Source organism: Furipterus horrens, unplaced genomic scaffold (assembly GCF_987537825.1).
Source record: "Furipterus horrens unplaced genomic scaffold, mFurHor1.1.pri manual_scaffold_3, whole genome shotgun sequence".
NCBI lineage: Eukaryota > Metazoa > Chordata > Mammalia > Chiroptera > Furipteridae > Furipterus > Furipterus horrens.
In genome coordinates this window covers 133,350,291-133,366,873 of record NW_028327173.1, presented here as the reverse complement: position 1 = coordinate 133,366,873, position 16,583 = coordinate 133,350,291, and positions in this window count along the sequence as shown.

Genomic DNA, 16,583 nt, shown 5'->3' with positions numbered 1-16,583 from the left:
TGGCACCACACATAGTTATTACAATATTATTGACTGTATTCCCTATGCTATACTTTATATCCCCATGACTATTTTTATAACTGGCAATTTGTACTTCTTAATCCCTTCACCTTTTTCACCCTTATCCCAATCTCCAGAGTAGACTATTATATTTAGCCATCTGTCCCTTTTAAATTCCTTTGGATGTGTTTGGATTCATTTTAAAATTTAGACAAATTAGTATGTGCTGGTTGTCCAGAATTAACATTATTTTTAAATAGACAAGAATAATTTTCTATAAAATTTTCAGATGTTTCTCTTAAAACATCCTTCTTGAGCCCTGGCTAATGTGGCTCAGTGGATTGAGCGTTGGCCTGTGAGCCAAGTATCACTGGTTTGATTCCCAGTCAGGGCACATGACTAGGTTGCACGTCAGGTCCCCAGTTGGGAGCGCAAGTGAGAAGCAACCACACAGTGATGTTTCTCTCCCTCTCTTTCTCCTTTCCCCTCTCTCTAAAAATAAATAAACAAACAAATAAATAAATAATTTAAAAAACAAAAAACAAAAAGAACATCCTTCCTGAAATACATCAATAGAAATGCATCAATAGTTTTATGGTGCTAAATGATACTCTTTGAGAATAGACTTTTGCCACCATGTGCTATCATATTATAAATTGTTATTTTATTATTGTTTTTTTAATTTTTATTGCTCAAAATTAACTGCCTGATTACTTAATACATAATTTCCCCTGAAGAAAGGCTTTAGACAGTAGGTTTTTTTTTTTTAAATTCAGTGGAGTTAAGAGAAATAAGTAACCAGATAATTCTGTGTCTGTGACATGTAGTATAGGATCTAAAGTTATTCGTTATATCATGGAGTTTTTAGTTTCTGTAATAGTGATGTTGAGCTCACATAGTGTTCATTTCACTGTTACTTCAGTCTGTGTGCCTAAGATTTTACTTTGTTCATACGGCTACATATAAATTTTGAAAGACTCAAGGCTTAGATGGTTATAGCAAATCTAAGTTCATAATTTTAAAAACCTGTAGTATTCTTTTAATTAAATCATTAATAATTAGCACTCTTCTGTCTTTACTATTAGTATTAATTTCCAGCCTACTTAAATATAAAGTTTTGTGTCACATATAACTTTCAGTTTATCTTCATTTTTCCTAACATCCAAGTAAGAAGGCAGAGTTATATCCATTTTGGAACTCAGAGTAGATAGGGAGTCAATAAAATTCATGATTTTACTTGGATTAGATAGGGAGTCAGTAAAATTCAAGATTTCAATTGAATTGCAGAGATAAATACATTTAAATCAGACACAGCCAATGAAATGCAAAAATGTTTAAAAGAACTTAGAATAGACATTGCTAGTTGCCTATCCAATAACTATTTTTGCATCACTTAATAATAGAACTCAATATTATCAAATACTTACCTTTCAACCTTCCTTGACATTATAAGTGATGCTTTGACACAATTCTGGCCCTGAGATACATTTAGAAGCTTCTGTGTAGGGGAGAAGAGACTTATGACGAAGTGCTGTGGTCTTTTTTTGTGTTTTACCCTTTATTCTTCCACTTTTTTTTTTCCTGCCTAGAACATAAATGCCCTTGGAGGTGGAGTAGTCATCTTTTGATATGAGAAAAGACTCTAGGACCATAAACACTCTATTCTTAAAAAAAAAAATGTCTTTAAACACTTTCTAAATGCATACAGAATGTCAAATACATTGATTGCTTCACTTAAAACACTTTTCTCTTTGTAGTAAGAGGGTGTCACTCTTTTAAAACATTTTTATTATGTATCTTTTTAAATACTTCTCTAAATGCATTACAAAAGAGCTATCACATTCAATCCCTGAAATAGTACACTTCTTAAAGTATCCTGCATGTACAATTCTCATAAACATTTTTCATTACACATGTTTTAAAATACTACTACAAATACATTACAGAAGATGTATTCCTTGAAACGACTCTTGTCAAAGTGGCTTGCATCGCACATACAACCCTTGTTAATACATGTGTTTTTAAACATTTCTCTAAATGTATTACAGAATGGCAAATACATCCCTTCATTAAAAAAGTACTTTTCCCTTCGTAGAATGAGTCAATTCTCAAACATCATTATTACAAGTCATGAACACTTTCTTGAACAGCCTAATCAACCTGTATTTTCTTTTCATGTATCTGAATTGCATGAGAAAATTTATACCATATTTTGGTAAATCACTGTAGTCAGATTTTCATTAATTACTGCTGAATGTAATTCCTGAGATGTCGTCCCCAGTCTCTGGGATGACTTCTTTGCATTTGCTTACATTCTGCACTGCTGAGTGACAAATATTTCTGTGCCAAACTAGGACTCGGTGAAACATGTTTAGTAATATCTGTATCTGTTGAAGGACTAGTGGATTTGATCCCTTTCATCTTAACGAAAACTTGAAAATTTTCAGAATCCTAAGTGGCGGCATGAAAAATATGCCATAATGCTGTCTGTTCTCTGTAGTGTATGGATAACCAGAGCTGTAAATGCAGATTTCTTCTGCATTGGAAAAACTCTTAGGGACATGTATGCATGAGAACATATGTGTCTCACCACTTGCTAGATTAGGGGAACCACCCCAGCCATCATTCTTCCAGCCCTGGCACTCTTTTTCTCTTTTTTCCAGAGACCATCCATTTCAGCCATGGCGTATAATTAAATTGATGTTTAAAAACCAGCTAATTATGCATGTATATAAGCTATATAATAATCTAATATTATAACCAATCTCCATAAGTTGTGCCATATTTCTTAGGCATATTTGAAGTAAAAGTCTAACAGACTTTAAATATGAAAATTTTCAGAGTAATATATACATTAATAATAACACAACCCTGGTTGGTGTGTCTAAGTAGATTGAGTGCTGACCTGTGAACCAAAGAGTTGCCAGTTCAATTCCCAGTCACGGCACATGCCTCGGTTGCAGATTGGGTTCCCAGTTGGGGGGTGCCTGAGAGGCAAGCACAAATTGATGTTTCTCTCCCTCCTTTTCTCTCTCCCTTCCCCTCTCTCTAAAACTAAATAAAATCTTTAATAAAAATAATAGTACAGTTGTACCAAACTTAGCACTATGAATACATTCTATGAAAAAGCAGCACTAAATAAATTAGTGCTGTCACAGTCAACTTGGCACTGTCCCTGTAAAATTGCATCCCAAATATCATTTATTCAAATCAATCAACATACAATTAGGAATTTTTTGCTTTATGATTTTATGTTTTTGTATACTTAAAATTGCTCTAATGGTAGATTTTGCTGGGACTGACGTATGATTTACCATAATGTGAGAACTCACTCACTAGACTAATAAAACTAGCATTTGACTATTTTTGCAAAATCATCAAAGCATCTTCAAATAATACAATATAATATCACTAAAATGGACCTTTGTATAGTAAGCAAAATAAAGAGAATAGAAAGTGCCACAGAAACAGAGGAAAGTGCAGTCAATGGGCTAATCACTTATTTGTGTAACAGCAAATTCTGAAATACTGGCTGCTGCTGCTGTGAAGAATCAAAACTATGTAGCTGTGCTAACAAAATGTATTGCTGTAGTAATTAAAATTCACTTAACATTTTTAAATATACTTTCTCACATATTTTGCTTTCTAAGGCCACTTACAAATATTTTCAAATGAGTGTACTTCGTTTTAATTTGTGTTCAATGTATCTGATTTTTTTCACATGTTAAATTTAATTGCACCTTTAAAAACAGAGTTGACTTCTCTTACAGCCATGGCAGAATAACTGGTAGCAAAATTACTCTCCAGCTGTAAACAACTATATAACTGGACAGGATATATAATGCACCCGTTTTCTGGGATTGGATTATAGACAGCACAGATCTTTGAAAGAACGGAAGCCTACTAGGTGTGCCCCATGTTCCCAGTGCCTTTCCGCTTAGAGCACTTTCACTATCCCAGAGTAGGAACAGGGATCCCAAGCACAGTCAGTTTCACTGAGTTGAGCAGGTTTATATCAGAGTTGAGACTGCTTAAGTGGCTGGAATTTATTAGGGAAAAAGGAGTTTTATAGAGGAAAGCTCCAGAAGTCTGCATAGTGGTCTCTGTGGAAGACATTGCAGCCTGCTTCTGTGCGGCGTGGGACTATGAGGCCTAGCAGAGAGCGCCTGCTGCAGGGCTGATAGCTAAAGGGACGTACCAGAGGTCACAGTGCTTGTCTTCAGAGTCAGGCAGGGCAGAGGGGCCTTGATGCACATACACCTCAGCCATTTTATTTTTGAATAAAAAAGGCTATGTTTCAGAAATAACCACTAGAAAATAAGGTAAGGGCTACATTCCATGGCTAAGGACAAAGACAAAATAGACCCTCTAACAAAGCATGAAACAAACCTTTTAGGATCAAGACTTGCCAGAAATTTAACTGCCAACCATGAAGAACTCAACACCCTTAAAAATAGACAATAAAATGCAAATATTTCAGTGCAAACTCACTAGGCAGGTTAGAGTGAGAAAAGTAGCTGCAGAAGGAGGGGTCAGGGATTGAACAAGAAAGTGGCCCTATTGTAGTCTTGGTCCAGCGGAAGAAGGTGATTGAAGGGCATGACATGACAGGGTTTGGAATGCTCATGAGGAAGGTGACTGATTAGGGAAGCAGCCCACAACATCCATCCTGGACTGAAGGATAACGAAGAGACATTACAGCGAGGTGCAATGTGTGATACTGTATTGGATCATTTCACAGAGGATATTATGGGACAGCTGATGAAACTTGAGTGGGACTTCTGGGTTGAAGGACATGTGGTGTGGCAGCACTTGCAACCTTTCTGTAAATTTAATATTTTTCCAGGTTAAAAAAAAAAAGTAAAACAAAGACTGGGAAATAGACGTTTTTGAAAAAAATGAAGTCACATTTTTAAAAAAATAATATTAGATCTAATGCAAAACAATGAACTTAATTATGTGAAGTTTCAAGTTTTCTTCCTGCGCCCTGTCATCATGTCATAAAATAGCATAAAACACTGTGTGCATTTACTCTGGATGATCCTAGAAGTGTATCAGTGTTTTACAGGTATGATGACCCTGACTAATACATATAGATATAAATATTTGTTCTAAATAATAGGTTATTAAAATCAATAATTTATTCAGGGCTAGAACTTGGATGACAATGAACTTATAAGTAAAATGAAGGCATATTTAATAACCAGCAAGATGGAAAACACACATTTCTTCTTCAAATTCACAGTGGATTGATACCCAGGTGCATATTGATACATTGTAAGCAAAGCTGGCAAGTGCAAAAGAGGTTTTTCTTAGAGGTTTCTAAGCCCTTGGGATGTGTTCCAAAACTTGGCTCAAGTCACTGGCAGAAAGTATAAGCCCTTGAAAACTACTTACTGTTGCTCCAAGAGCCATTTTAGATTATTTGGGCTTATCCAGAATATTCTCCTGAAGTGACCTATGAGAGACATGGAGCCTTATAGTGCTCTTTATGAGCACTTGAGTGGCTGCCTCCTGCTTAAAAAGATCTCATTCTGCTTGACAATGTGGAGGCAATGGTGATAAGTATGTGTGTGGGCAGGGACTTTGTAGGATGTGGGGGAATAGTGTAATTTGATTAGACTCATTGAGGAATGATCTGCCTTTGCTGTCATGGATGACAGGTAGACTGTGTATCCGTGAGCCTCAGTCTTCACATGTTGACTTTGTAATCTCTTTGTGTCCTGAAACCAACTACACCGTAGGAAAAATTATATGCAAACTAATAGTGTTCAATAGGAAAACTAACTGCAAATTAATGGAGAAACAATATATTTTGATGATAAAGGGTAGAGGGAAATAGGATCAAGCAATAAATGGTTCTAAAATAATCTAGTTTCAATGCTTTTGAACATGTACATTATTTTCATTTTTAAGTCCAACATTTATACCAGGAATTCTTAAAATAATCTTAAATCTTCCTTGGTGTATCTGTATGTAATTCATATCTATTATGTTTGTGAAGGAAAAGCTCTATAATATGTAAGTAAACAATGACTCCCCAATTACATTATTGGGCTTAAAGTCATCTTTCAAAATAAAGATTTTATTTATTTACTTTTAGAAAGAGAAGGAGAGAAACATCGATGTGTGAGAGAAATATCAATCAGTTGCCTCTTGTGTGTGCCCCAACTAGAGACCAACCCATAACCCAGGCATGTGCCCTGATCAGAAATTGAACTGGCGACCTTGAGCTTTGTGGGACAACACCCAAACAACTGAGCCACACTGGTCAGTGCTCAAATCATCTTTTGATTATTTTTCTCTCTTTTAACTTATGGGGCAATAAATTGCATTACTCATTATAATTGACTCATGATATGTTTACATAACCATTTTTGCCTTTATTTTAAAAAATTCAAAATTTAAATTGTTTTTGAGTAAAAGATTTGGCTGCAATGTCCTACTTGTTCTCTGAATCACTCCAACTATGTCTGTCTAGAGTTCTCCAATTCTTTCCCTATGCTAAATTCAGAGTTTATATTATTCCACATAAATAATATTTTAGAACTTACAGTTTAAGACTGTAAGGAAAGAGAGTCCTTTCTTTTTATACCTAGTGTGTAATGGGATGCACCTCCATTATATTGACTGCCTGCAGATAACATCCTCAAAATGTCTCCTGCTTATTTTGAGATTCCTTCAGAGACAATCTCCCACAGGCCACAAACTGTCACATAAATTCATCATGAAGCAGTGCCTTTCTTGTTCTCAGGTTTTCTTTTCTTTTCTTTTCTTTCTTTCTTTTTTAAATTGAACTTATTGGGGTGACATTGGTTAATAAAATTATAGATTTTCTTCTACTTCAGTGTCAACTTGTTCACTTTTGCTTTCTGCAGAGCTGCTTATAGAGGTTTCACTGCTGTCAAAACCCATCACAAGTGTACTAGGTCACTGGTGTGTAAAGACCAAGTGCTGTTTCAGTTGCTTCAAAATTCCTAATCCTCAGGACACCTGAGCTATATATGATTCTATGTGAAGTATGATGTGATGGTTGATTTTTATATGTCAGCTTGACTGTGCCATGAGATGTGCAGATATCTGGTTAAAAATTATTTCTGAGTGTGTCTGGAAGATATTAGCATATGAATTGGTAGATTAAAGCAGATTGTCATCCATAATATGGGTGCGCATCATGCAATCTACTGAGGGCCTGAATAGGAAAAAAGGCCTCTTGTGCACCTCACTTCTTGAGCTGAGACATTGCTCTTCTCCTGCAATGACTGTCTGACTCTCAGGTCTTTGAACTACACCACCAGTTTTCTTGGCTCTCCAGCTTGCAGATGGCAGGATGTGGGGCTTCTTAGCCTCTATAAATAATCCTTATAAAAATTTTGTGAGTCAATTCCTTACAAAAAATGTTATTATATATTTTTATATATGTATCCCTCATTTTCTTTTGTTTTTGAAGAGATTAGAATCCTCATGAACCTATTTTGGGAATCATTTCTTTCACTTCTTTATGTCCCATCTATCCTCTGGGTTCAAAGCAGCTTTAATTGTGCCAAAACTTGATGATCTTGTCAGATTCTACCTCAATCTCTCTGTCCATCCAAGTTCTGAAATGGTCCCAAATAGTACATTGGAGATAGATGCCATGTCACACCCTTTCTAATCCTCCTCTGTTCTCCCAATACCCTGACTCCAAAGTTCTCCTATCCTTTCCCAGTTATAAAGTTAAAAAAAAAGTCTCTGGCTATCAATGGATACCAGTAACTGGGAGCATAGAATTGCCTTTATACTAGTAGCTTCTAGTTATTAGTGCAGTTTCTACCTTCTAGCTACTTAGCTCCAGCTCAAATGGCTAAAAAATTCCCTGTTACAAAATGTTTTCAAAGTCTGATTTAGCAGTACATAACCTAAATTAAAGTTTAATATTTAGACTAAGATAAAAGAACTCTGACTTGTTATTCCTGGAGAGAAGGTAATGCCCTAACAGAGCCAGAAAGAATATAGGGCTCCGGTATTTCTATGTAGGATACTTCTCAATAGGAATCATGATAGTAAAATAAATCATGAGTACAATAAGGTCCTATCTCACCTTACTCTAAGAATCTCCTGTGGCACTGCCATGCTTCCCTCCTGCTTGGTCAGAAACATCTACTATTAATGAATGAAAGGATCCTGCTATTTTAGAGCTCCATCTTCATTCTGGATGATACCTCATTCCCATATTTTGAGGACTGTGTACTGTGCAAATTGCTATATTTTGTCTTGAATTCATTGAGCCAGGAGAAAGTAGGTTGTTTTGAAATGTATAAGCCTCATTTTTTTAAAGATGAGGATTTTTTTCTGAGTAAGTTTCTATCTTTTGTGAATTATAGTTTCTATTCAGGAGTTGCCTTCATAATGTTAGAGCAGAGCAGATCTCCCAGATCAGTCCTATACCTAAATGTTCTTTTAGATATCAGATTTGGAAACTGGAAACTTCTGATTCCATTACAAGTACTTCCAGTTCATGGGGAAAAGAATAGCTGTGGCTGATTCTAGAAACTTACTATCAGAACATTGTAGAGGAGTGGAGAATGGCGTATCTACTTAAACAAGACTAATGCATTCAAAATTTATTTATAGAAGTGTCTGTATTGGCTGAGCATTTCTTTTTGAAGAACTTATTTACTTATGGGGTAATAATTATTGTCTTGCTGCTATATACAAGGTACTGTTCAAGATTATAAAGATAAATGATAAATAAAAAAAAGCTAAAGTTATTAGTTTTAGAATATTTATGGCAAAAATGCGGAATGTGGAAAAGTGATAACGAGAGACAGGGAGACCTACCGCTCATTGAAGTATCCAAGCAAACAGTTATAAAGTTCGGGATGGGCCATAAAAGACTGAAGAAAATAGATTTGAAAAAAAGTTCAAATAAAAAGTTGAAATAATATGTTGGGTATGAAGTATGAGAGAGGTGAAGGAATACAAGATGGCTCCGAGGATTTTAGTTTCCTGACTGAGTAGATGGTGATCATTCCTTGAAATGGTACCTTAAGAAGTGGAAGATGTCTCTGTGATGACTGTGGTTAAGGTAATTAAAAAATATAGAATTGTTCAATTTTAGGTGTTAGATCAAATACCTTTGTGATTATGTGTTTTGTGTGCATGTGTGCAAGTGTATGTTTGTGTAAGTGTGAGTAAATGGCAGTTTTCTAATTTCCTTTTATTTAATGTCAGTTTATGGAGCTAGCTGAAGCACTTGTCTAAAGCTCAGTAAAGTCTAGGTGCTGACAGAATATTTCCTGACAGTGTTAAAGCGAAAGCAGTGAGTGGAAAGAATTGACTAGGAAATAAACCCTAAACCAGGTTAACAATTATAAGGGGAGGAACAGATATGTGGAGAGTGAGGCACATATATGTGTCCAAATTTTGTATATGTCATAATGTATTACTGACATAGATCTCTAATCTTGCACTCTAAGTATTCATACTTGAGTCCTAGTGGTTTAGGTAAAGCTGAAAGATATATGCAGTCAGCGCTGATGAGTGTCGAGAGCTCATGTGTACCTTAGAGCAAGGATGTAAGGAATTCATTTAGTTCAGCAGAGAACATAGGCCTGCTTGATTGCTTTTGGTGCTTGCTGGCCATGACAATAGCTTCTACAGAAGGGTGGGGAGTAGTAGCTCCAGAAGATTTGGCAGTGGTGGCAGCAGAAAAACCCAATTGGTGCAGGTATCATTTCCTTTGAAATTGCAAGAAGACACCTTGGCTCATTGGCAGACGTCATACACAGTGTGGGCAACGGCAAAATGACTTGAATAGGTATAAGCAGCACTGTCACATTATTATTCACTGATCACTGTGGAAGTGTGAGCCAGAGAGGGAAGAATGGCCAATACTGCATGGTGGGTGAGAAGAGATTGCTGATGAGCAAATGCTGTTTCCTGATGATTCTCTGACAGGGATAAGGTTTGTGGCTTTACATAGTTTTCTGTCATTAAGATTTAACTTATGACATTACTAAACACAAGAAGCCACATATTGTAAAATTGGAGGCACTTTGCACTGTCTTATTCTTTGGAACTTCCTGAGCTAGTTTGTGATTGAAGCCACAGGAGAAAATTGAAACAATGTATTTAACAAATGACATCACATACATCAGACAGACTGACATTTCTTTTACCAGCCTGAAATAGGGGGAATTCACAGTTGTGTCATTTTCCTTTTATTATACAAGTAGATGGCACTACTATTATTTTTTGTGCTGCTAAATCCTGGTTTTCTTGATTTATATGTGCACTAAAACTATCAAAAAATGTTCTAATTTCTGAGTCACTTTTAGAAATGTCAGTGGTCATAGATACTTCAAAATGGTGAGAATTTTCTTTACTAAGAAGGCCTTTGGGGTGATAGTGACCATGGTGAAAAGTTCAGATTTCATTCTGTTACAGAACCCCTGGGCTGTTCCAGTTGAAAACAAACCCGCGGGCTCTTTAGTTAGGGGCCCGATTGCCCGCCGCCAAAATTATAACTCTCAATACCAGAGTTTAGTGAAAAGAAAAAGAATAGTTTATTTAACAGTTATATAGATTTAGTTATTTGCGGATTTCTGTTGTTAAGTCTTATGTTCTTTAAAACACCCATAAACACATATCCTTGCCTCCCCCCTACCAAACCAGGCTAGTTTTAGAAAAGTCAGAGAAACCCTTTCCCTACTTTCCAAACACGGTTCAGCTTTACCAGTAGCTGCCAATCATTCAATCCTGATTGGGGAGACCTCGTCTGTGTTATGGGGTCCACCAGCTTTTAATCCAGAACCTCTTGGATTCTCAGCCTCCTTGTAAGCTGTATAGTTAGTCCTTTTGTAATCCGCACAGTCAGCCTCAGCCTCAGCCTTAGTCCAATTCGCACAGTCCGCCTTAACCTTAGTTAAATTCGCACAGTCAGACCGCCTAAAATGTCTGCCGCTTATTTTTTAAATTCCTTACTACATCCTCTGATGTAGTGGGTGCGGTAACCAGTTCTGACCATTCACAGAACCTTACGCAGGTTCTGTGCGCTTTCTCCATACCATCCCCTGGTTCAAGATTCCTCCCATTTACCTGAGGCTTTGGATGCATTAAAGCCATTTTGCATAAAAAAGACACTAGCCACCGGCCTCAGGCATGTGGAGGCATTCTGAAAAGCTGCTTCCTTCTCCCCATCCCCCAGCTGCAAACTCTGGGGTTTTTTGGAACACCCCTGTTTCTGTAACAATTCCACATATAATGAAAAGTATTCAAAGTATTTAAGTTGGAACATGACCAGGTCTTATTTATGTAGTTGTTGTTGCTTACGAAAAGCTCACTGTGAGTAGTGTGGAGAATAGAGCAAGAATGGGTCGTCGTCGGCAGCCGTCTGTCTCGAGAGACGATGGTGTAGCTTCTTAAGAGTCCATCTGCACCGCCGAGAATGGCTGTGCAGTCCGACTCGGGAGTGACACGGTATCTGTCTCCTCCCGTGTTGAATCGACATCTTGCGATGACGCTGGAGTGTCCTCTCCAGTGAAGCTGAAGCTACACAGCCTGGGCAGGGCGATATGGAGGGTCTGCTGTTGCCCATGCAACAGACCCCCCCTCTCTTCGCAGCTGAAGGATCCAAGGGAAAGACGGAGTCAATACAGCTTGGCTTCAGGTGCGCCGCAGGAGTTGCCGGTGTTGACTACAACGTCAAACCGCCTTAGGGACTCCGGCTCCGGATTTTCTGTCGGGGTTTACTCCCTTAGCCTTTCCCCTGAAGAGGTATGCCGCAAGGCAGCGGAGGTTTTTTGGAGTCAGAGTTTTCCTTCTCTGATGTGCCCTGATTGGAAGATCGAACCAGCGACACTTAGCTCGCAGGTCGACGCTCAATCCACTGAGCCAAACCAGCCAGGGTCAAGAATGGGTATAGGGCAGTAATTAAGAGCCTATAGCAATAGTTCAGCTAGGTAATGGTGGCTTAAAAATAGGTGTTTCTGTGGAGAGAAGACCCTTGGATAGTTAGATCTGGGAACTCTATTAGATATCCAAGTGGATATGTCAAGTTGGCAGGTAGCTTATCTGGATTTTAGGGTAAAATTCAGTGCTGGAAAGTCAGTGATGGAAATTTAGAGTGTGGCCTAATAGCTGTATTTATGGCCACGAGACTGGATGAAATTCTCTGGACAAAGAGGAAAGATAGGAAAGGGTCTAATCTGAGGATGACGGAGATTTTCATAGGTGGGAGATCCAAGAGCATGTTTGTAGCATCAGTGAAGAGAATAAATGGGTGATTCAGGAAAAAAGAAATGACAGTGTAGAGGGAGGGAACAGCTGAGGGCATTGGGTAGCAGCAGATACTGCATGCATGGTGGCTGCAGGGAGACAAGGCATGCCAGTATAATTTTATGTATTGGTATGTACAAAGAATAACAACAGACAGGTTGAGATGCTAAACAGTGTTAGGATGTTTGAGAAAAGAAGTAAAAAGATGGTAATTTAGTAGAAAAATGTGGGGTATTATCAATATTTTATAGGCTATTAACTTAATAATGAAATTGATGTTATGAATGACATATCACCTGTTATTTTCTCAACATATATGCTGATTTTTTCAATAAACTTTTATAATAACCTAATTTTCTAAGTAAAAAAGTGTAAAAGGTGTTCTTATTTTAATTTTGTACAAATCCTTATCTAAAATAAAAATCATCACTCTTTTTTATAAATCTCAAAAATACAAATAAACAGACAAACAAAAAAAAAACCCAGAAAGCAAGCAAGCAAGCACGCAAGCCTTTGGGTAGGGGGCACAAAACAGCTTAGGCTATTTTGCCGTAGTGAAGCATAAATAGGCTTGGTTTGGCTATCTGGGTTTCCTGCTTTGGTAAGTAGCACTATTAGGACTTCTCATTGCTTTTGACATGAAGATGCACTGGTGTCAACGACCCAACCAGCAGTCTTGAAAAGAGTCTTGTTTACTGTTATGAAAGATAGCAATTTCCTCAGAGCCAGGCTTTGAGATCATTGTTTCTTTTCAAGAAGTTTTGTTATAAATGCAAACATAAAGTTTTTGAGTACTAAACTTTAAGCAAAGTTTTAGTTCTTTCAAGAGAATTGGAAAGCACAGCCCCAGAAAAGCTTGACAGCGTGAAGTGCATTTATGGATTAGCTCACTTGGCAGATATTTTGGTCCAATGAATAAGGCAAATCTGATTTAAGGCCCTTCCATTGCCTGAATGCTGCTGAAAAGAAGGAGCTCTTTTGGCCAAGTTTTCATTCTGTGAGAGGATGGGAAGCTGACAAATATACAAAGTTTCCAATTCCAGGGAAACTGCTTCTCCAGCCTGGAGTTGAAAGTGATGGTCTTGTCTTTTTATCCATTGGCAGAAATCTTTGGATATATCAAAGTAGTGAAAAACTATTTTGAAAGTTACCCCTGCTCCAATGACCTTAACATTGAAATATGGATTTATTTTATTTTCTTGCTGAAATAGACAGGATCAGTGATGCAGTACTTGCTAAAGGTGACCTTATTGACTGGAGGAACTGATGTGACTAGAATTTCACCAGAGTCTTGGAGAATGCTTTGTTTCTTCACACAATCCTATCCTTCACTGGTGAAGAGAGCAATGGCTATTCTAATTCTGTATAAGTTGGCATCGCCAATTTTTTTTTCACTACCTCTTGCCCCTAAACTACAACAGAGTCACAAATCTATTGAATATCCATTGCTATTTTAAAGTAAACAAAATTTCTTAATCTTGTTTCTTATTGAAATTTACTATTGAGCCAGATTAGTTTTCTTTTTATTTTGACATGCAATTCATTTTTATTTTACTTCAGAAAGTGAATTTTAATTTTTTACTGAAAAATTAAAGTGAGAAATAATTATTTACTTATAAAGTGTTTTTAAAAGTATTCTGCCTATGTGAAGAAAATAAATTCCTAATAAAATAAAATTTATGCAAAAGTTATGTGTATGTTCTCATGTTCACTATGCCCAGGAAGGAGCTCTGGGAATTCATGAATTTTATAAAGGAATCTTGTGATCTTCACAAAAATAATATACCATTTGACCAAATGATCTCTAAGAAATTTCCAGCTTCTGTCTCATGAGGTTGTTTCAGAATATAGAAAGGGAATTGGAATTTCATAGGAACTTTATTTTGTCTGACACCAAACTACATATTTAAGTATCATATTCCTGGAGCTGCTATTACAAAATACCACAGACTGGATGACTTAAACAATGAAAATTAATATTCTCACAGTTTAGAGTCTTGAAGTCCAAGATGGTGATTTTTAAGGGTTTGCTTTCATTCTGAAGCGTGCTTCTCTGGCTTGCAGATGGTCACCTTCTTGCTGTTTTCATATGGTTTTTCCTCTGTGCTTGTATGTTCCTGGTGCCTGTCTGCCTAAATTTCTTATTATAACACCTGTGAGATTAGATTAAGGCCTACCCCAAAGACTTCATTTTAACTTACTCATCTTTTGAAAGATCTTATCTCCAAATACAGGTAGTGAGTGTTAGGACCTTAATATATGAATTCAGCTCATAACAACTACATTCTCAGTGCAAGGTGGTGATGGCTTTGGTGGAGAAGGGAAAGAAATGAAGTCAGTCTCTAATCATGGACTTCCTTGGATAGGAAAAAGATAAGTTAATGCATGATATTAATAATGATGCCAGAGATGTTAAATACGGTCCAAGCGAGTAATAGGGGTGAAGACAATAGATTCCTTCAAGAAGGAGGGTTTAATTAGCCATGTAAAGTGATGAAAAGTCAAGTAGGCTAAGTGTAACACTTGTCCACAGTCTGAGGAATGTCATAATAAAAAGCATTTTAAAGCAGTTTGAAAAGTAATTTGGAAATAACTTAGTTTTCTCTTTGTTTGTATAATACTATGGAGCCAATTTATAACCACACTCAAACTTCTTAACTGTCTTACTTTCTGTCTCATCTACTCTCAGTGTAACTGCTTTTTTGGCACCCTTTAAAAAAATGTTCTGAATTTCTTCCACCATGTTTAGCTCTTTGCCTTTTATCCTACACCCCTGCCTCTTCTCTCCTGAACCTCCATCATAAAATCCCAAAGAAGCTCATCTGGCAAGAGAGAACCCTCTTTAGAGGGAAGGTAAGTGAAACAGAGAGGGCAAAACCAAAAATCTTTGGTTGGGGAGTGGGAAACTCTGATAATACACATATGTTAATTTTCTTGGATTTTTTAAAAAGGGGAATACAGATTTTGAAAATGATGGGTTTGTTGCTGATCTTCCCAAGAGTGGCTTTTGTTAATGGGGTTGAACACTATGTTAGAATGAATAGAGCCATGTTGGAACTAAGGCAGTGAAGAAAAGAACACATTGAACTCTTTCAAGGTGATAACTCAAGCGATGTGCAAGTAAAACAATAAATAGACAGAGGGTGGTAGAGGGACATGTAGGATAAAAATTTCGTATTAGAAAAATTCAAGCAGAATTGCATTCTGAAGAAGAGTCCATTGAGAAAGAAAGGATACAGGTTTGGGTAGGAAAGAGGAGAGTTGAGGGATAACTGTTGGTAAGAAGGACATGAGACAAAATATAGCTTATCTGGGAAGTCCTGAAATGCAGATACACTTTTAAGCAGAACATTAAGGCCCTTAATGCCTGGTTGACTGTATTTTTTTCAGGGAGGTAGGAAGAAATGTATCTCGAGATAGGAAGGGTAAATTCTCAGGAAGAATGACGAAGATTTGGAATATTTGGGGAGACCAGTAGGAGAGAGAATCAAAAAGCTTTGGCTCTGAAGAATTTCAGTGTTGAAAGGAGAAGAGGAAATGACTCCAACAGTCTTAGCGCAAGAATTGTCTCTCTGGTCCTATAATTAGCAGAAAATGGTTGTCAAATAAGAACTATGAAGAAGATGAACTACATTGTCATCATGAAGATGTATTTTTAATGTATAGCTTTTAAACTGTTTCAATTTGAAAAGCAAAGAGGTACCCCTAAGGCCCAGGAGATCTCCCCCCACCCCTTTTCCTTTATTGAAAACTACCAAATGTAGTAACATTAGCTACCGTAACATTTGTGAGAACTCATTTCCTTCAAGTGTAGGCAAATGGAGGATGTGTGCTGTATTTTATTTTTATGGTTCTACTTTCAGGCAGTGTCAGCTGTTTTTCGATTGACAATAAAAATCCTTATTGCTGAGAGAATTATATTTCTCAAGTTTCTTCTCTTAGTTTTTCCACTTTTGTTTGTAGGGCTGTTTGCTGAGAGAGGGAGAGAGAGTGTGTGAGCATAAATGAATGAATTTGAGAATGAATTCAAACAGTGCCACTAGAATTTAATCATCCAGTTGTCATCATTGGAGAATGGGATGCAGGCTGCAGGTGCAGATAAATTAATGTATAATTTTTTATTGATTCCCCAGTGTTATAAGAAATATGACTAAAGAGTTGTTTGTTTTATGACGATTTCTGATACAGATTAATGTTATTCTGTAAAATTCTCAAGCATATGAATATAATTTTTTGATACATGATTCCTTTATCTCTGGTTGTATATATAATAAACCTTTACCCACTTTTAGGCTTTTTGGAATCTTAGGCAATACACTTGAAAT